Here is a 25428-nt window from a genome sequence, read left to right on the forward strand (position 1 = left end):
TATGAATGTGGACACGGCCGCCATGCACGAAAATCGCCAATAAAGCCGACGGACGTCTTCATGCGGTGCGCTATCGCATCCCGGTCGCATCCTTGGAGTTCTCTCGCGCGGATACTCGCGCCTTCCCGCGACACCGTCGCCGCAGCCGGGGACAGTTTACTGGACTTGAATATCTCTATAAATAATCGATTATATGGCGCTCGTTAAACGTCTTAATGAGCGAGACACCGGCCCGTTTCACGGGTAGCCGAAAGCCGCACGACGCTCGTCTCTCGTTTCCTCTCACCTTTCGCTCTTCGTCGCACTACCAACGCGAGAGTGCACTTCTTCCTGTTACCTCTGCATTGTCGCGGCCTCGCGTCGCTCCCGGAGGTGCAATTTTTTTCCCTCCCTTGCAGGCACGGAGTCACGATACAGGTATGTGATATGGTGGGTAGAGCGCGTTACGACGATTAGACGTGTTGCGTAAAACAAGGAAATATAACGGAGCTCCTCGCGGAATATGAGAGAGGCTCCTCCGCGATGCTGTGCCATGAATGAGAAAATAGTTTTATCTTTTATGCATCACACTATTCCGTCTCTCTCCTCGCGCAAACTATTAAAATAATCAAACATCTCTTTACGCGCGTATGTGTGCGCTTAGAAATTTAATCGTATCAGATTACATGTACGCAACACTGAGACTTTTCGTTGCGTCACGACAACTTTCGTTTTATGTAAGTGCAAATTGAACATTTGCAGTGTCATTTGAACTAAAACGCTTAAAGATGTTCCCTTCTAAATGCTACAAGTTCGCAGAGAACGTCGATTTAAATTGCCGTCCGTATTTTACCCCGATTGTTTTATCACGAAAGATTGGGGACGATCGTCCGGGGTTAAAAAGACCAGAGAAAATTATTCAAAGCTCGGAGGATTCTCTCACGCATGTCGTGATTGATAGGAACGAGAAAACGGTCTCTCCTCGTACCGTGAAATCGGATAAGAATCGCCCAAATGGTCGCGTTTAAGCGCGCGGCAGTTCTACTTAATTAGCGCCGGAATGGACGGCGAGGTAGTACAGGACGCATCGGTCATTAGAAAGAATCGGCGGCGGGAGAGAGAGACTGCGGGAGCGGAGGACGGACGGACGGACGGAGGGAGGGAGAGAATCGGCATGAATTTCGAAGTTTCGGAGAAAGGCACACCCACGGGTACGGGGCACGGTGGAATGCAGAGATGAGCGGGCCAACACACCACGCGAATGTACAGAAGTATTCGAAACGACACGCAAGCCTCACCTTTGTTTCGGAATACCTGTGCACCTGCTATCTCGCCGAGACGATCTCCGTCGTTTGAGGCGAACAAATTCCCGCCCCGGTCACCGGGAAATTAGAGGAAAGCCGATATATCCGAATGCAACCCTCCCTCGATCCCTATCTGGATCGATGTGTTGCTCGTCTGATATTTGTTCGATCCCTTGTATCGTCGTTCATTTCCAATTAATATTCTTGGATATTTGAACCTTTGAACTATACCGAAAGAGATAAACACCGAATGAAGTGAAGCGTTGGAAAGATAATTCATCTTTTGTACATAAGAGTTAGAAGAAAGGATGTTGCAATGAGAAGTAGTAAGTTGGTAACCAATTATAGGCAATTAAACCTTTCAGAGTTACATTAGAGTATTCATACGAAAAGATCGTATCGATAAACAGATTTAAAGACTATGATTCGAGAACTCCGGCACGCTGTCTTGGAGTTCAGAGGTCAATTCGTTGTAAGATCTCGCAATCGAAATATCCACGGGGTCAAAGTTGCAGGGACCTCCTTTTTTCTCGATCGGTCGCCGCGATTGATCGATGGTGATACAATGACGTGCACAAAACACAGTTGACCAGCCCGGTGCGATCGTGACATAATAAACGCGGCGATACGCCACTCGGAGATGTTTCCGGAACGGAGAACGTTCTATTAAGATGTCTCGGCGATTCGAGGTCACAGCTGGTCGAGTGGCGCACTCGAGTGCATCCCCCCCTGAGTGCATTCCGCCCCGTCACTGCTTTCCTGCCTTTTTACCTCGTGACCACCACCACCGTTTATTACCATCCTCTCGCCTTCTTTATGGCGCAGGTATAGAGTGGACTTCAGAGAAAACCGAGATTTTATCGAGCGATCGCGATCCGCGCGGCTAACGTCGGGCGTCATCGGTATCGTTTTTCGAATGGCGCGTCATCCAGTTTCCCGTGCGAAGGATGGATAAGTGAGGCCGCGGATGATATTATTTTACACGCCGGGCGGAGCGACATTAAGTCGCACCTCCGAGAATCCCCACTTCCCGTCGCGTATTTAACGTTCCACCGCGTTTACAATGGTTTCCTTTCTCGAGGGATCTCGTGCAGGTTACGGGAGCACAGTAGCGGCGGTAATGGAAGCAAATAGTATTTTATGTAACGATGTTATTTTTTATCGTCGTTTCGTTCTTCTATTTTCGTGAAAAGTCACATTTGTTAATTAAGTGTGTCTTGCACATATAAGTAATAAAACAGAAAAATATTTATACGAGAAATTATTTTATTATAGATCTTACGTATATGTATAAAATAATGTGAGTTAACTGTCCTGCGGTTATTCTGATTTGATTTACCGTGCTATTTTAATTCTAACAAAGAAACAGATTCAATTTCGTGCGTTTTAAATTGATTTTAACGGCGACTGGTAACTTTGTTATTTTATATCGAATAAGTATATAAAAATAGATGGATTTTTTTCAGAGCGTTCATATATATAACTTGATAAGAAACAAATAGATAGATTTAATACATACGCGTTTTTTAATTTGATAACGTCAATCATTTATTTTGCGCTCGTCAATAAAAAATCTATTGCGAATTGAATTTCCGAAGACTATACTAAAAATACGAGGGTGATCTCGAGCGTAATACAAGATGTCGCTTCGTGGCAAGAGATATCTTACCCGTGAGTTACGTCTTTCATCGGTAGCATTAGTATCTAATCTTCTACAGGACCTCGTGCTACCGTATAACACAGAGGAGGTTAGTCTACGGGGAGATAGAAAAAGAACAAAGAGAACCGGCGGAAAGAAAGATAAAAGAAATAGGCCAGGCACAAGGACTCTTGGCCGAATATCCTGATAGTTCTTTTTCTATCGCCTCGTCGCACCCGGTTCTCGATGTATCGAATTACGGGCTTTCCTAAGACTCGGCCATTGGCCAGGATGCACGAGTGTCAAAGAAGGGAGATCCGAGGAGGAGCATATACGTGCAAAAGGGCCACTTGCGTGCGAACAAGATTATGCTAATACAGTGTTGGAGTGTGCATACGCGTGTACAAAGGGCACCCACACAATTTGTAAGTCGCACAGACAAGACACACGCACGGTCTGTAACTTCTGGGCAAAACTAATTATGAGCTTGGTATTTAGGCGGCGGCAGTACCTTTTGTTTAGACGAAATCTCGTTTGAATACATTAGCCTGTGACGAGACGTTCGTCGCGACACGTGCGGTTCATGCACTGATTGTCAATTAAGTTCTCCGTTCTATTTTTTCTATCTTGTTCTCAATATCTTTTCAAATCACTTGGTATTTATATGACGACGGTAAATTTAGTGTCCTCGTATCCGTCGGTATTTTAATTATCTTTTATTGTAAAGTAATAAGTAATTTAGAGTAGTGATTGACTTGGTTAATACAAATCCTTTTTCATAATTTATCATTCGTTTATCTAATTTTCCAAAAGCAGCTAACCAGTACTTAATGCGAAATAATACCAATCGAGAATAGACAGTGAAGAATTAATAAAATTATAGACTTAAAATATTTTTGTTTCCATACAGCAAAAATAGCGTCAAATTTATCAGTAAATCTATAAATGACTATAAGAGCGATATATTTTCTAAAAGTGGAAGTTTATTGGTACTGATCAATATTGTATACATATATATAAATATATATAAATTTTTATATTTATAGTTCCAATAATAAGTACAAAAAATAAACAGAAAAATATACTTTATTAATCTCTAAATTTTTTAAATATATTTTATATTGAGCGTTTGGAAAATCAATGAAATATATATGTAATAGAATAAAACATGCAATAAAATTTTGGTCGGCCACGCGTCAACCAGCTGGCGTACTATTATTCGTCAAAACATGATGATAAAAGGCTGATGTCTAATGATCTTTAGAGACGCACGTGTTCCAAATCATACATCGTCGACAGAACGAAACTGCGGGGCGCATAATAGTCATCTAGCTACTAACCCGTGCATAGTGTGCACACACAAATTTACGTACATCCTCCGTGTCCCCGGCGCATAATCCAGCTAAGAAGTAAACCCAACCCACGTTGGGATCGTAAACGCGCTTACAGTGGTGTAGCACGGCTGAATAAAGTACGACGCGCACGTTGCATTGTAATTGGTATTAACACTCGCTATTCTGTTTATCGGGAATGTCAAACTCACTGCCGATGAGATCACTGCTGTTCTTACTAAAATAATGTGTCGTGCGAACAATTAACTTGCTTTTGTCAAAACAGTCCGTAGAATTTTTACATTTGTATCATTTGAAGATTGAAATGTTATCTTACATTTGAGGCACTATCTTAGAAATATCCCGGTGAATTTACGGCGAATTAAAAGATTCATGATTTTTATACGCTTTAATGGCCAATGTAATAATAATTGCAGCAATTGAAATAGTCCATTGTTGCTCGGAAGATCGCTATCATTCAGTTACGAGCCATTCGGGCGTTACGTTTTCCTCTCTCTATCGATAGATCTAGAAGGTTTTACAGACTCGAGTCTACAATCAAGTTCTATTGGTACCTTATTTTTTATAACTTTGTGAAGTATCATATGCATCTCGTAAAAAGTAGGGAAAACGTGATCCAATTTCATTGCGCGCTATCAGAACGTATGCATTGATATTACGGCAATATATTCGAAGTGAAAGGAAATCTTATTGACATACGTCGGAGCGTTTCTGCATGTGTGCATACCACCTGCTCGCAAAATTTTTAACTGCATACGAGCGTCTTTTAAAAGACAAGCATATTAAAAGGCGTAATGTGTAATCGTGTTGTAATTTTCCTCATGTTTTACGTTGTGTGTAAACATTAATTTTCGTGCAAGAATCGCAATACAAATTTATTGCCTGAAAACTAATAATTACCGTTGTATCAAATATTAACATTTCAGTGGTTTATCCGAAGTTATTTATCCGAGTTATTTACCTGAAGCACGGCTTAATTATGTTTACATATCAATTACATCCGCATTAATGAAGTTCTTTTTAGCTAGACAAGTTGTGCGATCAGCTAACGATTACAAAACACGAATTTTATTATTTTATTCGTGTAAATTATAATATCACCTTTTATGCACAACGATAAACATTCACTATCATTAAAGTGCATCTATTCATAAATAAATGCAAGCGATAAATATTTCAACTGATAAAGGTTAAATTAGAGGCAATCTGAATATTGTTCAATTTTTTTAATAGCATATATAAAGTTTTAAAACATGCAATAATTATTATTACCTATCAGTTTGCATTTATTAGAAGAACGAATAAATTTTGTAAACATATAATTCAATTTCACATATTTATTTTGGCATCTTTTATATACATTTTTGATGTAGTTCGTAAAAACTATGGAATTTTATGACAGAAGGGAAAGTGCTTCGAGTCACTACGAAGACCCGCACCTTTGTAGAGCGCATTGTCCTACAACGATTAGAAAGCCGAAGTTGAATACCGATAGCGTGGCGTTCACGGGCATATACGACGCGTACGTACTACCGTGTATAATACAACATTTATTATTGCCGGCATACGTGATAAACTTACAACGCATCAGGGCTGTGCGGGTAGAATTGTGGTTCGGTAAACGCTCGGGTGGGTGTGCGTGCCGAGAATAAATTGTTGTAAAAGCCAACGCGAAAGGTTTCTCCTAGGAGCCGAGCCTGCTATTGTCTTCGAGTCCGGAGTTTACTATTGCGCGTAGCACACTCGCTTCTATACATGTGCTTGTCGATGATTTCGGGGTAGAATATTTTCCCTTTACTTTTCTCATCTTTACTTGCTCTGAACATTTCTAAAATACCGCAAAAAATTATCTTTATTAATTTATAATTAATTTTATCGTATTTAATTTATTTTTTTTAAAGTAATTTTCTGATGATTTTAATTAATTTTTAATATAACACGAAATCGATTCGTGATAGCGATGAACGCACTTATTGATATTGATAATTACGTAAAAATAATATGAACAACTTATTGATGTGACTTTTTTTACACAAATAAAGTTATAGTGATTCATTAGAATTTGTTTACGTATAATTCTATTTTACTTCTGTACTTTGGCAATTATGTGTATCACGTAAACGCGCGTTGTAAGACAATTGATCATTTATGTAATTATCGTTTGCAATTTACGTAACTTTGGCGATCGTGCGAAATTTATATGGTCACGGACTGAAAATTAAATTAAATCGACTGTTTCCGCAGTCCCAAGTGAAATTATCGCGCGTTCAAAGGAATTTGGTCTTCGTTCTCACAGCTTCAGACACTATTAAATTGAATAGCGTGTACGTTGTGAAAATTAATTGCATTCTAAAGCGCATAATTAGGAAAGTCGATAGGGTATTATTATATCCTACATTCCACTCAAACGTTTGATCGATTGAAGTTAATTTACGTTTACGATATACGTTACATTAAGGATTATCGACTATGTAGACTTCCGTTCGAACCAGTAGTCCTGTTGAGTTCGAAACGATAAGAACTATCAACAGTCGTTAGTCAAATGATATACTTTTCATTCTCACTTGCGATATGTGGGCGGTAACAGTATCGGTTTGCTCTTTACGAAGTGTTTGTGAATACGACTCGCATTCAATCTTTTGTTTTGCAAGTAACAGTTACTTTTAGTATAAAATATTGCATCGGATGGAATTGCGAGCAAGTTGTTTTACGTTTATCGTCGTGTCATTTGTTTCCGTTGAATATTTTCATACTTTAATCTTTTATGTACGGTTACATACAAATAGCTGTAATATTTATCAGTTTTTCTTTTTCTCTTCCTATCTTACGAATAGCGTCAAATCGGACACAACAAGATACATCTCTCATCCGCAATACATCAAAAATAATAAAAAAAGAAAATCTAAATCTTTATAACTCTTTGTAATTTATATACAGGTATATCATAAACGACAACGCGTACAGAAAAACACTTTATTATTTTACATGCAAAAATATTGTGGTCGTATGTCTTAAATATGTTCGGAGAAAAATGCATTTTATGCCAACGCGAACCGGCCGGACGAAGCCACCATGCGACAATGAAAAGCATAATCGAGCCCGGGCGCGATTGCAGACAGTGTCTCGAATCTCGATGCAAAGCCTTTTTAATGCGGGTCTGCTCGTACCGTACTCGGGCCAATCACGCGTGGCAGCGTCGAATCCTACCGCGAGTACTACGGTCCAGCGTTTATCGACGCGGTGCCGGCGACGAACCCGCCGGAGTGCAGCCGGGCCCGATAAACCGTGCACACCGGAGAGAGGAGAGTGCACCGTATTATAATGCCATTGCAGACGTGGCATTAGCGTATCGCCCGGCTGCATCTCGATCCCTTCGTCCGTCCGTCCGTCCGTCCGTCCGTTCCTTCATCAGTTACTTTGTAATCCCGTACGCGCGGGATACCACCTTCGGATACCGCCTGGTTACCCAGAGCTGCTGCGGGGTCCGATGTAAATAACGGGAAGCGACTTCCACTCTTCTTCTGGTCTCGCTCCTCCACCTTGGCTGCGACCCGTCGTCGGTTGCGGAATGTCTTCGGGGGGATACGCGAGCACCGTCCGCCGACATAATTTCGAAGCCATGTCGATCGCCTAGACAATTTATCCCTACTTGCTGGAGCGCTGATAATTTTCATCGACCGATAACCAGGCCCCTCGGGCGAACAAATAGTAGTATTGTTCGTGCCGCGTTATCCCGGCACGTTGTTAGATATTGTCACACAACACGAAGATGCTGGGCTTTTGAAATGTTACGTAAGATTTTTGATAAGCATATTCTGTACGTAAAATTAATTACAAAGGTTATAAAACTGAAAATTTACATGTAAAATAATTATATATAGGCACTAACTCATTAAATTACTATCAGTGAAGCGTTTTTGAAAAAAAAATGAACAGGATGAATTTCGATAATTGTCTTTTCAGGTTGTTAGAGACTTTAATTAATTTATCGTAAAATGATAGCAATTGAAACATTAGAGATTTTGTCTATTTTAGATTAATTTTATTCCCGTGGAAGAGATACTCTTGGATCAATACAATATTTTGACAATCGATATATGCACCAATGGAATGAATTCGAACACAGGCACTCATTGGATACGTATGATTCTCGCCATTAATTACAATGGAAATGCTAATTGGGCGTTTGACAACCCTAATTTCCTGGAACGGTTATTAAACGCGCCGCTCTCTCGTTGATCGAGGATCGCATATTGCGTGCATGGGTGCGAACTCGTTAACATTCGGCTATTATAACGTCACGCGCGACATTACACTCGCAACTCGATTTTAATATTGAATTTTCCGCGCTACACACGCGCGAGCACCCTTTTTTGACGTTTCGTTGTACTCGAGGGTTTTGTTAATAACTTGTAATCCACTTGTGATCCATGACAAATTTCCTCGATAACATTATCGCTTTAACATTTCATTATAACGAGGGTGCTTTATTCTCCCTAACAGATTGTGTCGCTGACTCGTATAATCCTCTTTCCACGATCGAAAAATACGGGATACGGGTTAGAATATCTCTTCCCCCTCGTTCGGTCTGATATAATAAAATTCGTAGATTCGTTCTCCATCGAACGCAAAAGTTCATTTCACAGCGAGTGTCATTGTTCCCATCGGAAAGACGTGTAAAAACGTAATGGCACATTTGTAATGAGAATCATTCGCTGCTCGGTGAAATTACGCGAAAGTTCGTTTAAAACAATCCGCAGCGTTTATGAGCGCCCGACCGTTATCGGAAGATGAAGCCGTCGATGCGCTTTTATTGATCCCTCGGATAGTTAGGGTACTAGGGTTCGTGCATATGGGAAACCGTGCGGCGGTCACCGTGCGCGGTCTCAGCTGCGTACACATTGAAACTAATCCAGGATATATCCATAACCCCGGACACAGAGAGAGTGAGAGGGAGAGAGAGGCAATAAAAATATAACGCGCGATAAACGCGTGAAAGCGTACTCTAAACTCTCGCCCCGCGTTGCTGACATTCTCATATCGACCGTAGCTCTCTGCAGTCCACGAGCCCATTGTGTCCGGATCCATTTGCGAAAGCGCTTAACCGCCTTAACGATTCGATGGCAAATCTTGTCTCTCGTCCGATCGCCGAACCTGGGAAACCGATTACAGTCCTTAACTCAAGCGTGATCGCCGTTCCTTCTTCCTGTTCTCCGAGTCGACTGTAGATAAATCTGATGTGCTCTCACATGTACTCGCGTGATACGCGTTGTTATAACGTATTATGTATCCTGGAATCAAAATTTCGAGAGTTCTCGTTTCTTATTAAATGTCAATATACTATTAATCCCTTCTCTCTTTCGCATTTTTTAAACAAAATCTGTTTCGAGTGAATTTTAAATTTAATTTGTGAATAAAAAAAAGACGTAAGACACAATTCTTTTAGAACTAAAAGCGATATAGATATAACATATGCGTGATTTATTGTTAGTCGATAATCATTCGTTATTTTAACGAGTGGCACATATATTCTCACAAACGACATAATTATACTCTTTATCATTGTCTCGATTTCGAAACAAGACGATGAAGTTCCCCCTGGGGAAGATCACTTTTCGAGATCCCAAGTCTTCGGTACTGGCCGGGTACGAGGGAACGAACGGAGCCCAAGCTCCACCGATTTCGGAGGGTTTGGCTGACAAGATGTTAACACGTGTGTTCTCTCCCGCGTGTTGGAACCAGACCAACCGAGGCGAGGTGACACGACGTAATCTGAGACAGCCGACTTCGACGTGGACTCGGTCGAGGAACCAACTTGCTTGCCGCGCACTTTGCTTTGCTTTACTTTGCTTTACTTGCTTTGCTTTCCTTTGCTTGGCTTTGCTTTGCACGAACGGCCGTAGTGTGCGCCCGAAGGATCTGTCTTTTACACACGGCAGGATGCGCCGTGACAAAAGAGCAAAGTGTCACGAAGCCACGACTGACGGCCCGGTGTGGGAATTTGCGTGCAATTTGTGCATGCCGGCGAGGCATGCATCTGCCCGAGCGAGCGTGATTCGTCCGCGTCAAAGAGGACACCGTAATAAATAAATGAAAAAAGAAAAATGTTTACAGATGCTGCGTCAAAGTGTATCTGGTCGTATATATATTCGCGAGTTACGTCTCGCGTATATATATATATCTTTTTCGTATCAAATTATACGCGTGTCGTGCAATTCATCTTACTTGATTGCCGACAATTTGCAGCGCCACGCATAAAGCGTAAGTCGCTTTTAATTGCAAAATTCGCGCGCGTGCCATATAAAATATTTATATGCAGTTTTGTCGCGATCTCTTGACATAATTGAATTTACGTAAAGGTGATACGCTAATTTTTATTCGATTAAACGGGGGACGATGTAGAATACAGAATCTTTCCAGGCGTTCTCGACAATAGATAATGCCGCGTGATACCAGGACATTTCTTGGAATTCGCCGGTGTGTGGGTTGAAGAAGGACAGAAAATGGGACTCTCCGCCCGGATCGTGCAGAATGTAGGGAAAGGGACGTTGCCCATCTGCCGTAGTGTTAGCCGAGATATGCAGGCACGCAACACGTGACGCTGCGATTTTTTTGCGGCCCGGCTAAATCGACCGGGGCGAATCGCAGTTTCTTTGCTTTCGAAAAATTACCAATCAAGACGGAATCCGCGCGGGAACGTGAATACTATCGGGACGCTCTGGAGCGTAAATCTGCAACGTTGCATCATAATTACTCTTTCTGGCAATTGCCGTTTCCTGTCGCTAATGGCGCGCTATTGTCCGCGGTGAAGTAAAAATGCTTTATACGACTGGTGCTATAAGAAATGGCAAATTAAACGCGACAAAAAAGAAAGTGTTACATCCGCGCGTTTGTTCCCCGTTTGTTTGTAAATTTGTAATCGCGATATATGGTGCAGCAATTCAACATGATCGCGTTACGGATGTTTTGTGGTTTAATCTGTACATAGCGATATTAATAAATATTTACGACTCTTTTCAATGACAAAATCTAATCATTTCCTATGAATCACGCGAACATCATGCGACAATCGCTTTTAACATAAATACAATTAAAAAGTGTGCTTATACCTTTTCCGCGTAATCGTCTTTCTTATCCGAACGCCGCCTCTTATCGTTATCGTTCGCCGTAATTGTTACGCTGATATCATAGCGGATGTTATCAGACGGCAATGACATCACTCTCAGCGCGAAGAGAAAAAAAATTAACCAGGGATCAGATGATTAACGCTGTTTGCTTAGTACGCGTTTCGGCGTATGGAGACGAACGGAACAGGTAGATAAGTACGAAGAGCTGAGCGGAGACAGCTAAATAAACATTCTCGTTTCGCTGGGTGCAGCCGCGTGCAAGCGATCGACAGCGTACATGCACGCACGCACGCACGATGCGCGCGTGTCGAATTTCGCTCGCGTGTGAATGCGACTCGCAAAACTGTGCTCCACGCGCGAAAGAGAGAGGGAGAGAGAGAGAGAGAAAGAGAGAGATCTTCAGATCGCTCCTGTATTTCGCAGTCTCGTTTTCGTTTGGGCTCTGAATACCTGACACACGATTTATTGTACCTTCAACAAAAGACGACGATTTACCGGATTTCCCGCTGTAGTCCCCGTTCAATAATTCCTCACTCAGCTCCCGTAAAAACAACTGTCACGCGTGCGCTATTATTAGAGCTTGCGATTTTGCAATTTGTATCGTGATGAAGCGATTCAGCTTATCGCGAATGACTTATACGCTCTCTTCCCTTTCCCTCTTGATCCCGCGATCGCGCTTGGTTTTACACAACCAAGTACACGGAAAAGAACTGACGGCGCCACCACGGTCACGGTAGACACCGGATGACGTGCACGTCACGCGCTGTAATTGAATGATTATTGTTAACCGTAAACGGGTAGCCGTAGGAGGCGTCATTAGAAGGTGACTGAAAAATTGCTCGCGACGAGCGGAACCCATACACGTCGCGTAAAGCCTGTAATTTTCATCATCGTACGAGAAACATTCCTCTCGTATCCCTTCAGCGCCTTCACCCCCGCATGCTTCGCGCGTCGTCGTTTTAAATCGTCAAATGATGATTATGGTCTCGATATAAAAGCCACATCCACTCGTCTTTGTCCTCCGTGTAATCTCCTCCTTTCAGGATTTTTCCGGTTTCCTTTTCTGCGTCAATCTTTTTTATCTCCTCCCTTGTAAACGGCGCGAGCGTTTCCAGAGCAGTCAACGACGACGAGCAGCTGTACGTCCGTAAACGTACTTGCGGCAGTAGTACCCGTTCTTTGTCCATAGGAAAGGTTTCCTCGAATCGAGTCGCACAGGTTCGAAACGTGACGTCTCAAGGCTGAAGCATGCGTGTCGCGTCGCGTCTCGATACGCTTAAGCAGTTTTCTATATCCAGGAATTAAAAAATATGTATATAATTAATTATCGGAAATTATTATGAGGACGTCACGTCGATTGATTTCCTCTCTTTTGTATTTACGTAATTGGGTTGTTATTATTTGATGTTATTGCAAGACAAAGTATTGTACACGTCACGATATGATTAAATTAAACATGAAGTCTAATTAGCATTTTGTAATGACATTGATTGAGTTAATAATTTGATAATTACCGTAAGGCGACGATATTTACAGTTACACAAATATATAATTTGTGTAACTCACTGTAATTAAGAATTGATTTAATTTATGATAAACTTAAAGTGTATATCGAAAAGACCATCGAATCAAACAGATCATTTCTTTATACGAAACACTTGTTTGCTGGACAGCGTTCATATCTCAGCATGCTTCGTCTTACGAGCGCGCGCGTATGTTACCCTGTTGATTAATTAAGATCGTTTTAGACTCGAACAGGTAGTGCTATTCCGGCAGAAGAACTCGCTACGCTATGTCATTAGTATCGCCTGATGTATTATTTTCGGATTAGTTTTCTCATTTGACGCTTATTACTCGCGTTATTAATTCTGAAGGTGTGTAAACGTAATTTATGGTAACATTATTATTATCGTAGCTATTTGAGGTATGAAACAAGACAATTAGCTTGAACATATTGCCAGTTTTTTCTTTCAAAATTATGATTATATTTAGACAGTCTCCATCCATCTGTGCGTCAAATATTTAACGAACGTTGCCTCATTAATTAAATAAAGTCGCTTTTGAAACCGACTGCTTACTTACAACCTGCATCATACTTGTGCGTTCCTCGTGCATTTCTTCTTACCGCAAGATCCTGGTTGACAAAATGAGAAAAAGGTTGGCGATCGATCGGTATGCCGATCAGTTCGTCCAATGTCTATTTTGCGGATCGAGAACGCATATGCCGTCTGCACCAATAATTTTCTTTCTTTAATGTGTCCCCAAATCAGATATATAATTATACATATATAAACATGTAGCGATATCTCACTGACTTAATTGGCTAATCAAAAGTTGAATGAGTTAGATAAAATTTTATTTGCGTTGCATATTATATACTCTGTTTATTCAACCGAGCAATTAAATATAACATAGCAAACATTATTTAATTAATCTATAATGTTTGAAGCTTGAATAAAATAGAAAAGTACAAATTAACGTTTGAAATCACGTTCATATACACAGTTAAAGAATTTGTATTACATGTAACATATATGTCGTATATTGCATGTCCTAAACATTTAAAAGAACAAATTTTACTAAAAGAATATCTCAATAAAATTAACATTTATAATAGATTAATATATGCATTTTATTCATTTATCTTAGAAAAATTTATATTTTAAAACTACACTTTTTATGGCGTTTGATCTTTTAGCCATAAACTATGTCATTATAATTAATAAATGTTGATTATTAATTTAACATAAATTCAAATAATACAACCACATTAAGTTAAATTAATAACTAAATTAAAACTTCAACTTAAAAAATTGAACAAAGACCGGTATCAACAGAAATTTAAAATGTTTTTTACTGCGTACGATGCAAACCGATTAGATTCCACGAAACGAGATAATCGGTATAAATTGTGGAGTCGTGTACGATCTCTACGACCTAAACGCCGAACAATTTTATCTTGCACCTGAACCGTTATCCGCGCCTTCCAACGCAAAAATTCTACGATTCATCCGAGGTTTACGAGCTGGTGCGGCGTTCCCTACCCGCCCACGTTGGATAACTCGTATTTCGCGCTTTCAGTATTACAGGGGGCAGTACATAACGCAGCGATGTAATACATTATCTCGCGAAATGACCGCGCCACGACAGTAATGACCGTCCGTAAAGTAATTAACAGTGGCAATAAACATAGTCGACTACTGTCGGGCGGACCGCTCGTTTACGCGTCTAAGACACTTCGGAACGATCCTACGAGACGTGTGCAAACGAAAATAATACCGGCCTCTTCCATCTGAGTCCGAGTCGCGTAAATTAGATGTCCGTTCACAATAGAGACACTACGCGGGGGACTATCAAGTCTTATGATGATTTACGGCACGGCGGCATGTGCGAGACTTAATTTCGTTGAGGGAATTGATAGCCGAGTAAAGACACGCGAATAAAGACAAACAAGCTCACGAAAGATAATTCAGCTTATCGCTGACAGGTATGGAAAATAATTATCTCGCTGATTTATCAACGTTTAGATAATAGATTCTCCCTTCTGAGAAATTAATTTATAATCCATTGAAACGATTTTCGCGTCCTGTCATTCTGTTGTCTGTCAATTCCACTCGGCGGGCTTCGCTCGTGATGGCTTTGCTAATAGTAATCGACCTATTCACTCTAACGACGACACAAGGAAATGTATGCGTTCTTCTTTGTTCCCCTCTTTGTGCTCATTCGCGTCTCGGGATGGTGCCAATTTTCACGACTCGATTCAATTAGCGCCGGCGGCCGCCTCGTTCGCGACAACGGCGCCACGCGATATCGGTTTCATCTCTCTATCGAGCGATCTTCGGGCTCGCACGATGGATTATCCTCGCGCGTCATTCGCATCTCGGCGAAGGTGATCGCACGCATAACTCACTGCCCACCTATGATCGAGAAACCCGCCGCGGGTCGGTTAACCGTTGGGGAAGCGAGAGAGATAGATTGCGCCGGCAACAATGCGCTTTACCGGGCGACGCGTACTCGTTCGCTAAAAGAATTTATCCCGACCGGACGAGGGACAAGTCCGGCCGGCCGGATCTTGTCCCGCGGTGTCGCTATCAATATTACCCACGAATTTATCGTCGTCCGTAGGAGAGCGAGGCTCGAACGGCGCGGCGGTGAAAGCGGCGCGGATCGCGCGCGCGTGGGCCTCTCGTGGCTCCTATCGCGATATACCCGATCTCACGGCAGCATGCTCCTACGAGCACAAAAAGCCTCGCTCGCTGCCCCACCCTTCCGTCGGTCTAATCCGGTTTGACAGAGAAGTGACACCGTGTTGTGACGGGGTCCGAATGTCGTCCTCTCTTGCGTCCGTCCGTCCTGTCGCTGAATCCTGTCCGGCCCCGTTCTCTCTTTCTTTCGCTCGCACCTACATAAATCAAGGGGCGCAGCAGCAGCGTATATCCGTCCGGGATGCCACCGTGTATCTTGTCCAAAGATGGCATTTTGCCAAAAAAAAAGACCTGCATGCTTTAACCATGGCGATTGCATGAAATAAGGGGATCCATATTAATTGAAGAAGTTGTGCGGCAATAGCATGAGCAATGATTGTAGAAAGTGTAGGTATGTATTTGGTAGTAATGCAAGCAAGCGCGGTTATTCAAGCTCCATTCATTCCGTCGATCGGAGCGCATATCCGCTCGATGGTTCAACTACCTGTTTCTGCTACCGAAGAGCCCTTTCTCTTCGGGAATTGCGGCAGTCGAGATCTCGAAACCCTTAAACTAGACTTGTCAGAGGGCCCTTCCGATTAGAATCAGCAGAAGCGGAAAGTTTCATGCATTGTGCACACTTGGTCAGGTGTGCGTAATTTTCCGTTTCACGAGGCCGGATATGGACAATTTTACGGAGCTAGACTTGTCAGTTTACGTTTTTTTTTTCCTTATATTTTTATCCCGATCTTCATCTTGACTTCTGTTTGGTAAAGCCGGACAAATATTTGAGCTTGTAATTTACGTAATTGAGTCCCTATCAATTTATCATAAATATTACAGTGAAATAAACGTTGAAGTATGCCAGACATATATAGAATCGTTAATAATTTGACAATTATAATTTTAAAAGTGAACAATACTTTTAATTTTTCGATTTGGAAAGTATAGGTGATTGAAGAATGAATGTTTAATTATATAAAGAATAATATTTTTAATTATATTATAATAATTATATTATACTTAGATCGCTATAAAAAAAAAATGTGTCTGACTTTTAACATCAACTGCTACGACAGTAGGCGATTGCTATCGTAAAAACTTGTCGCATCACGCGTTGACGGTGCAAATTTTTCTGCCACGAGCCAGAGGAAAGACTAAGCCGACTTTAGCGTAAATGTGGCCTTAATTAATTAACGAGACGAGGCTCGACGGATCGTCGGGACTCGAGGGAGCGGGGCCGAGCCGGAAAACCGGCGTTCCGTACGAACGACCGGCGCGTTCTTCCGGGCGTATCCGTGCTCTACGGTGTGCTAATTCGGTTAAATGCTTAATTGCTTAATTTCATTTAATACGTCTACTTTCCGAGTGACTGCGCCCGCCTGTCTCCGCTTATCTCTTCTTCCTTCCTACGGACTTTTTCCGCGCACGCTTCCCCGTCCGATCGACATTCCCAATCTTTTCCTCCTCCTCCTCCTCCTCCTCCTCCTTAACCATCACCTTATTCCAGCTCCTTGGCTTCGTCCCTGTCGATTGTCCCAGACGTTCCACCTTCTTCGGGAGGACGGTCCGGAGGATTCGAAGAAGGGAGGATGCAAGCAGCGAGCATGCGTTTCCGCCGTGGCCGGCCGATCCATTCGCGACGACGACGACGAGGTCGATGGCCTCGCCACGGCCGGGCCATCACGGCAGAAAGAAATCACGGGCATAATTAGCGAATGATTGATCGATGCGTGTCGCACAAGCTATGCATGTGCATTGGCTGCTTCTCCCTCTTCTTCTCGGTCCCGGTAATGTATCTTCGTCTTTCTTTAGCTCGTCGTGTCGTTTCTACCTTTTCTTCGCCGGCTCTGTGCCCGTGCCCCTCACATCTCCGTTTCTCATCCCGTCCGGTTCGGTTCGCGATCTCTTTTTCTTTTGCCTTAATTTAGTGCCCATCCGCGACAGGCATACGCCCTGAGAATCGCGTATGTATACGCAAGTGGCTCGTACGCGGGTGCGTATAATATTCAGCATTTTTTTGTCGCGATGTGACAGTCGACGATATCAATCGTACTATAGTTAGTCCGTGCATTGATTCGAGATAGTTAGTTATGATCTTAGCATATGTTCGTTATATAATTATATTTTTATAGAAAAAGGTTGTTTGAAGGGGCTTATAAAATTGTCGCGCGGTTGGCGACAAATTCGATGGAGGGGCAAAAATGTCAAATGTCAAATTAGTAAGTCGTAAACATTAAATGAGGCAGATTCCGAAGCCCGGTGTTATTTCGACGATACCACCGATCGCGACGATCGTTTATGATTCCCATTGAAGCCGCTTAACGTTGTCAGTCCGACGGCGATGTCCTTACGCGGAACGAAACGCCGCGCTGGCGGGGTAATAAAACGCCACCGTAGAGGCGATCCCTTCAAAAGGTGATCCGCGACGGCGTAAAGGGCGATAAAGATACGGATTACCGGGACGGGCGTCAGCGACCGTGCCACTTTCTTTTACGAGCCTGTTTTGAATTTCGCGTACTGTCCGCCCAGCCAGTAAATTTCCGCCCGAGTGCGCGCAAGCCGGCCTTTTGCCAGTTCGTATTGGAAACTACGCGGTAGCGTTAAATCGTTCGGTGTATTCGCCGACTGCAACTGTATTACGTTCGGAAATTAGCCCGGGTGTAATCGATTAAGGCTAATGCGGTCGTATCGTCGGTATCGCGTGTATCATGGTATTTCGATATTGTAGGTACGATTATACTGATTGTAGAGGATGTGCTCAGTGATTATGCTGTTCGTTCTTGATTAAAAGTATCTTATTGATTGCGTGACATTTAACCGAATTTTATCAATGTTTTTCTGATTTAACACTGATAATATATCTTTGTGAATTTTTAAAACCTTTTTTCTGTGAAAATGTTAACCTGATGTCAAGTTTACAAATAATTTTTTGTGTGAAAAAATACAGAAAATTCTTTTATTTGATTTTTTTATACATTTAATATGTATAAGATACAAGATACACACCTTGCATCCCTCGGAGAAATAATCAGCATGTAATGTTACTTACCTGAAACAAAAGAGAAAAATATTAGCATAAAATAGTCATATAGCTTTTGTAATTATTATTTAACCGCACTGCATATATAACTTACAATTTTTCATCAAATTATTACGCATAAGCGTAGATTTGAATGCATACATAAAATATCAGCCACAATCATTCTGAGTTTCCACATTTCTAAAATAAAAATTAATAAGAATCGGACAATAAGGCAAAGTCAGTATAAGTTGCTGTAGAAAATAAAATTGAAAATAATCCGTTTTTGATTAATGCCGTCTTTTAACGTCATTCTAATGTAATATCGAGAAATATAATAAATACACAGAGGAAAATATCAAAAGAAAGAAAGATAGTAATATATCTTAATGTTATATAATATATAGCACACTAAGCATAAAAAGAGAAATGCCTTTTTCATAAAAGAAATCTTAACTCGAATGTTTCAGTGGTAGCCGATGGAAACTCGTAGATAACGAGCGAAGGGAGCGAGGGTGAGAGACATCGCGACAGCACGAGGTAAGTAAACATACGTTCGCGTCTCAAGATCAAAGATCAATGCCCATTGGAGTTGATTTGAAACGCGAGCGCGCAAACATTATTATATACCTCCGTCGATTTTACATACAGTGCTCCGCCGCCAGTACATGCACTTTGCCTCCTTTCTCCTCTCTATTTTTTTTGAATATCCTTCGGGCGCGTCCCGATGGGAATGTGGACGTGAGTGCGTGTTCGCGGGGGGAGAGGGAACGCGAAAAGGGGAGCAGGATAGATAGCGCGACGCGGTGCAACTGTATGTTAATCGAACGCGCATCCGAATACGGAATAAGAATGGAAACCGTCTGGTTTAATATAGTATTCTACGTTCCTCGTCACTTCGATAGGCATTCACCTCTTCCTTCGTCATCTGGTTATCTCTTTCATATCCATGCATTTCGCGCGCTCACCGTTGTTTCTTTCTTGCTCTGTTGATTCGAGCATCGCTGTCGACACTTTATGAGAATAGAGAATAATCCTTTCTGTATTTTATTTTTCAATCGAGTTTATCTTCATATTCTCTATATTTTCAGTTTTCTTTTTAACTCGCATGCGTATTGATAATTTGTAGACCCCAAATTTTGTTTAAGCGACGTTAAAAAAATCGCGCATACTTTCGTAATTTACCTCTTAATAGCACGACATATAGCACTCGTTTTATCGAAATTAAAAGAATATAATACCATAAATTTATAAATGTATTTTCAATAATGTAAATAATTATTGGAAATTCATTCTTTTACAATAATAAAATAATTACATTTTGCTGTCTATTTTATATTTTTATGAGTAATATCGGTATCGGACATATTGATGTTATTGATTGTATATAGAATCAAGAAATCTTAAGACATATGCTGACGTCCATCAGCGAGCATCATTGTGCGCTGTTTAAACCAATCGCCGTGGAAAACCGAGCGATATAATGTACTGTCGGGGTCTGCGGCGAGATTCGCTCGCGGGCAAAAGACGCGCCTCAGGTGGTCTCGGGCTCCGTTGCCGTCGTCCGTCGTTCGACGAGCTGACGAGCGAGTTCGCAATAAATTGGAATACGCCAACGCGCCATCAACCGCGTCTCTTTCTTTCTCTCGATGACTCCCGGGCCCCGATAGTCGTTCGAACACGAATAATGGTAAGGAGAGGGTGTTCTCTCGAGTCACCTGTCACAGTCGGCAGATAAACGCGAGAGTACCCGCGAGTCGCCTGCGAGTGCTCACGTTCTTGGTTGCCGGTCTAGTTGAGTCCACCACCGAGTCATCGATGGATCTCTTCTCTCCTTCTCGTGAAGTAAATCTCGCACCGACAATCGCGACGGGCGCGAGTTAGGTACGAACTAGATCCCGCGAAGGAAGCCCATGGAACACGGTTTCCCGAAGAGAGACTCGCGGACGCTCGGTAATGTGCGGCGAATTGAAAGCGAGCTGCGGCGCAGTCGTTAGCCCGACTGACTAGCGAAGTACGTCTCTGATGTAAGAATGAAGTGCACGTCAGGAGGGACGTGCCCGCTGCGATTTCCTGATGCCGGGAACACGCGCGGTGTCTCCTGCCTTATTTGATGGCGGGAGTGATGCCGGGATTGATAGGTGTGCTTTTTTTATAACGTTGGCGCGTCTCCCTCGGCGCGAACTGTCCTATAGAAATTCAATGTCTGCAATGGAGAAGGATAACCGCTGATTTAATTTAATTTTTTTAATTGGAAGGATTTGTCTCAGTAATTGAGGTATAATTCGTACAGAATTCGGTTTGTTATTATTTGTCGCGTATTGATATTAATATTTACATTTACGAATACAAAATCGTAGTGTAAAGCAGATTCTGTACAAATAGATAACTACATTAGAAATGCTACCTCCTCAAGAGATATGTATTTGCGAGCTTAAGTAGAGAAAATAATCCCGGAAATTCGAGTCGAAAGAAACCACTTACGTCGTTGAAATTGTTTTCACTTTATTTCGACTGTGGCGGATAATAAATTTTCGTTGGAAACGGAAGTCGTGTGGACGTAGCGGCAATGTTCTATAAAAAGGTAAGAGCAGTTCCTCGGGCTTCAGGAAGCAAGAGATATAAGAAAAAAAGAAGAGAAAAAAGGGAGGGGAGGAGAGATGCACCCCTTAATGGACTCCGTTCCATAACAGTGTGTCCCGGAGCACCGCGACTACAAGACAGGTTGAGTAGATCAGCTGAGCGAGTAGGAAAAGAAGTCAAGTGTCGTACATTAGCGTGATAAAGATGCGCCAGAAACGCGCCGCGTGAGGCACGTTCTATCGAGAGGCCAGAAACCGTGCCACGAAACCTCTCGATTAGACCTACATGCGCGGAACGAAGGAGGAAATAGGAGGAGTAAAAGAGGAAGGAGGAGTAGGAGGAAGAGGAAGAGGTGAAGTATGACGAGGAGAAAATCAGCGTAACCGGCTATGTTCGCCTAGCGTTTCCCTCTTGGCAACCGAGTCGAGTTGCCTCTGCAGGGGTACTTAAAAAAATCTAGACCACCCAGCGACCCTTTTCCGGATTGCGTGAAGGGTTGCATGCCCACGTAGTTCAGTGCAACTAGGTGCTTTACGTTTCGTCGTACTCTTCGCACGTTTACGCGTAAAGTGGACGAACGTCAAAGGAGAAATGGACTACGAAAGAGAGTATGTTGATCTTGGTTGCTTGTTCGTAGTTGCATATCACATTTTCTTTTCTCTTTCTTTCTCCTTCACTCACATATGTATGTAGATCATACGACATATGGAAGGAATTATTCTTAGGGTCAGAGTAGGGTTTTGCGCGAATGTAAAAGTGCGAAAAGGGACGAGAGGTGCCATTAGGGCGGGAGTGAGTGTGCGAAAAGAGAGGAGCGCGCGGGGAAGGTAAGGAGAGAATAAGGGAACATACCGTGTACATACGCGCGTTGTCGAGGAGGGTGAGAAATCGGAGCAAAGGGTAAGGCGGAGGGAGAACGGCACGATACCGATGGAAATGTGAGGATCGAGGGAGAATGAGAAAAAGAGACAGCGAACGACAAAGAGGCGTAAGAAGAACGAAAGATCGGGCGAAGAGAAAGGGGCGATACTGCATGCAGAAATAGGGGTTGACGAGGAGGAAATCGGGCTGGAGGTTGCATACGAAGATGCATACACGCGGTGCGCACGAGCACTCGCCAGGGCAGTGCACCCTGACGGGTGCATTGATCCCTCGTAGGCCGTGCGTAGGTACGCCTTAACTGCTACCCCGTTTTTTTTCTCGCATCCCTCGCCTCTTGTCCCTTTGGATTGCACTCCTCTAATTCTTCGCCTTGCCCCATGTACTTATGCGCAGTGCATCGTCGCGTGCACTCGTATGCATGCATACGCGTAAGCAGAAGCGTGTTCCCTTCTTCGTCTTGGCAAGCGTCACAGGGGTTGGGAAAAATGTTGGATTTTTCTCTCGCGCGAGACGACGATGACGAACGGCGACGTTGTTTTCCGTTTAGCTTGCGTTTCAAAGGGTAACGCGTCGTTACCGTTAAAAAAAAAATTTGCGGGAAAGAGTTACGAGAACGAAAAAAATAACTCACAAACGCGAAAAGTGCGTGCGCACGGAAAGTAGGGCGGCAGTGAAACTCGTTAAAATGAATATGCGGTTTAGGTGAATTGCGTGTAAAACATGTAATGTGTATGAAAGGTTTGAAAAAAAAAAACACGTATGCGTGATTTTCTGTTAATCACCTTGTTGATCGGCAAAACGTTCTTTAAAAATATTGCCTCGATAATTATATGTATTTAAGAGTGATCTTTTAGCACGTATCTTAAGGTGATCATGTAATCATATGTCTTATATAACGATGTCTAGTTAGAAACTGCACGAGTATTTTCCCCTTTTTCAACATCACACAGACGCGTAGACGCATATTTTGTGCACGGCGTCAGCAGTTAATAATGATGGAGCGTGAAATGTAACTATATGATATTGAATCCGAAAATTCTCATTTATGACAAAAAATGAAAATGATCCTTGCAGAAATTTTATTGTGATTTATCGGCGCTACGCATCACTCGGTTGTAGCTCGTAACTTTGCCACCTCGCGTTAAATCCGTGACAGTGATAAACTGATCAGCAATTGACGTGTGCAACACAATCGCGTGCACACTCGCGCATTCGAGGGCGCTTTAAAATCTTCCGCCATTACAGAAAATGTACGACCGGGGCGGAACGCGTGATAAGCCAGGTTTTCGCAGCTACGTATCAATTTGTGATATCGAGTTACCTGCATCGCGGCGGCGCGTCGAAAGCAATCCTTCACCTCTCGCGTGCATTTTTCCGTCGGGGCACGCGCCTATTTCTCGGTGCATAAATCATACACCTTCGCATTCACCCCTTTCTCGAGGCAGACAGAGGCAGGCGGGAGAAAGAAAGAAAACGAGAGATCGGATCGATTGGCGACCCGCATGGGAAAAAGCGTGCAAAAACTACGCGTTAAGTCTCGACACGCCTACACAATGGGGTTTCTCCTCTCCTCGATGTCTTCGAAAGCATATCATAAAAATTCGAGCGCGAGCGAGAGATCGGTCCGTACCTACATCATCACTGTCGGCTGTCTCGCGACGAGACGACAGGAGCAGCGCGCCCGTACCCCGAAGATAAGGAAATGAAGAGCTGATAATTAGAGCGTGGCGCACCACGCCCTCTCTTGAACCGTCCAGGGATAATCGTGATCTCGCTATAATATTCCCGTACGCGTGTACGTGTTGGTGTGATGGTTGCGTACGTAAATACGTATGTGTGCTCGTTTCCGTATACGTCAACGTGGCGTGCTGTTGCACAAAGTATGGCGGCCATGTGGCTCGGTCAACCCCGGTGGTCCACTGCATTTAGAACGGTACGAGTGGACCCGCTTGTGGACCAGCCGTACAAAGCGTATATCGCGATAACGAGCCTGGGAATTGTACGCGACGAATAGAGACCTCTCCGGCTTCCGGCTTTCCACGAGGATGCTCGCGCGACCTGAATCAACGGCGTTGGAGAATGTCTCTCGGGTAAGGACGATATTTTGGCACTAAATTTCCAGCGCGTCCCGATAACGTTATTCACGTTAATATTTAACCGTCTGGTTTGTGTTTAGTTTTTTCCCGCGCTGTAAAGAAAAAAACAACGGGCACAGAAATAGCTTGAGAGCACTTTATTTCAATTTGATTAAAATTGCAGCTCTAATTTATGATTCTCAATATTTTTCAATAATTAATACGTATTGTTTAATAAATTAATGAGAGTTAAACATTCATTACCTGAAAGAAAAAAAGGAAGAAAAAAGAACAGTAACTCGATGTGTAATTAATAGTTTCAGTTAATTTTAGTTTGTTTTTAATTTAGCTTAAATTATGTTAGTAAAAAATTCAATGAAATTTTTTAATTTTTAAATTAAATTATTTTATATTTCTATAAATCTTAATATAATGCTTCAGAGAAATTGAATTTATAATACATATATAGGGAAGCGGAAAGGGAAGCAGTAATAGTTCAAAGCGGATCTTGGTGTTTAATAAAGTTTCAGTATCAATTATTAAATATATTTCAGTTCTGTATAACTGCGCGCTGATACGAATTGTTGGGTTTGAAATGCAATCATAAACTAAAGCTAAAATTAATATTTGGGGTAATATTTTTTTGCAATAAATTTTTTACATTTTTTAATGCTTGTAGTATCGTAATCAAATTGATGATCAATTTAATTGGATGGCGATCAATTTTTATTAATTCTAGCTCAATTTTATAGTTGCGTTTCAAGTTTGGCAACCCATATCGACATGGAATTAAATAGAACCTGAAAAATATATTTAATAATTGATAACTAAAATTTTATTAATAAAGATTTGCTTCGAGAAATGGTATTGTCTTCTGATGATTGTAATATGTGTAACTTATAAATTACGTGAGTCGCGGAGTCATGTTACAAAGATTAAAACAGGACACAGAGTAAAGATTAAATTATATCACTTGATAATTCACTCGTATTATATAAGCTGATGTTTTCAGTGTTAGTTTAATAGATTATTCGATATTATTTTACGACAGTTTAGATACGATCCTAATTCTATACAATTATGCTGCGAAGTGAATTACGCACGTATCTCGTTTCTCGCGTAGACCGACAGTGTTTTCGCGGATCGACATGAAATCCGCGCCAAATAAACGGACACGAGAATTCACTTTCCGATTCGCGCCTGTCTCTCCGCCACTCGGTTCGGCGCATATTAATTAGATGTGGCGTCGGCGAAGCTCCGAGTCATCGCGCGGCCGTATAA

General features: G+C 42.2%; 1 protein-coding gene across 7 annotated transcripts in view; it reads left to right on the forward strand.

Moving 5' to 3' along the window:
* Positions 1-24390, forward strand: part of LOC105830822 — a 232470-nt gene extending 208080 nt beyond the window's left edge. For all 7 annotated transcript variants that reach the window (XR_004964778.1, XR_004964777.1, XR_004964774.1 and 4 more), the window contains one exon: positions 19078-24390. The gene's annotated coding sequence lies outside the window, so the exon portion shown is untranslated. The remainder of the gene's footprint in view (positions 1-19077) is intronic.
* Positions 24391-25428: the final 1038 nt, after the last annotated feature.

Source organism: Monomorium pharaonis, chromosome 10, assembly GCF_013373865.1.
Source record: "Monomorium pharaonis isolate MP-MQ-018 chromosome 10, ASM1337386v2, whole genome shotgun sequence".
In the NCBI taxonomy this organism is placed as follows: domain Eukaryota; kingdom Metazoa; phylum Arthropoda; class Insecta; order Hymenoptera; family Formicidae; genus Monomorium; species Monomorium pharaonis.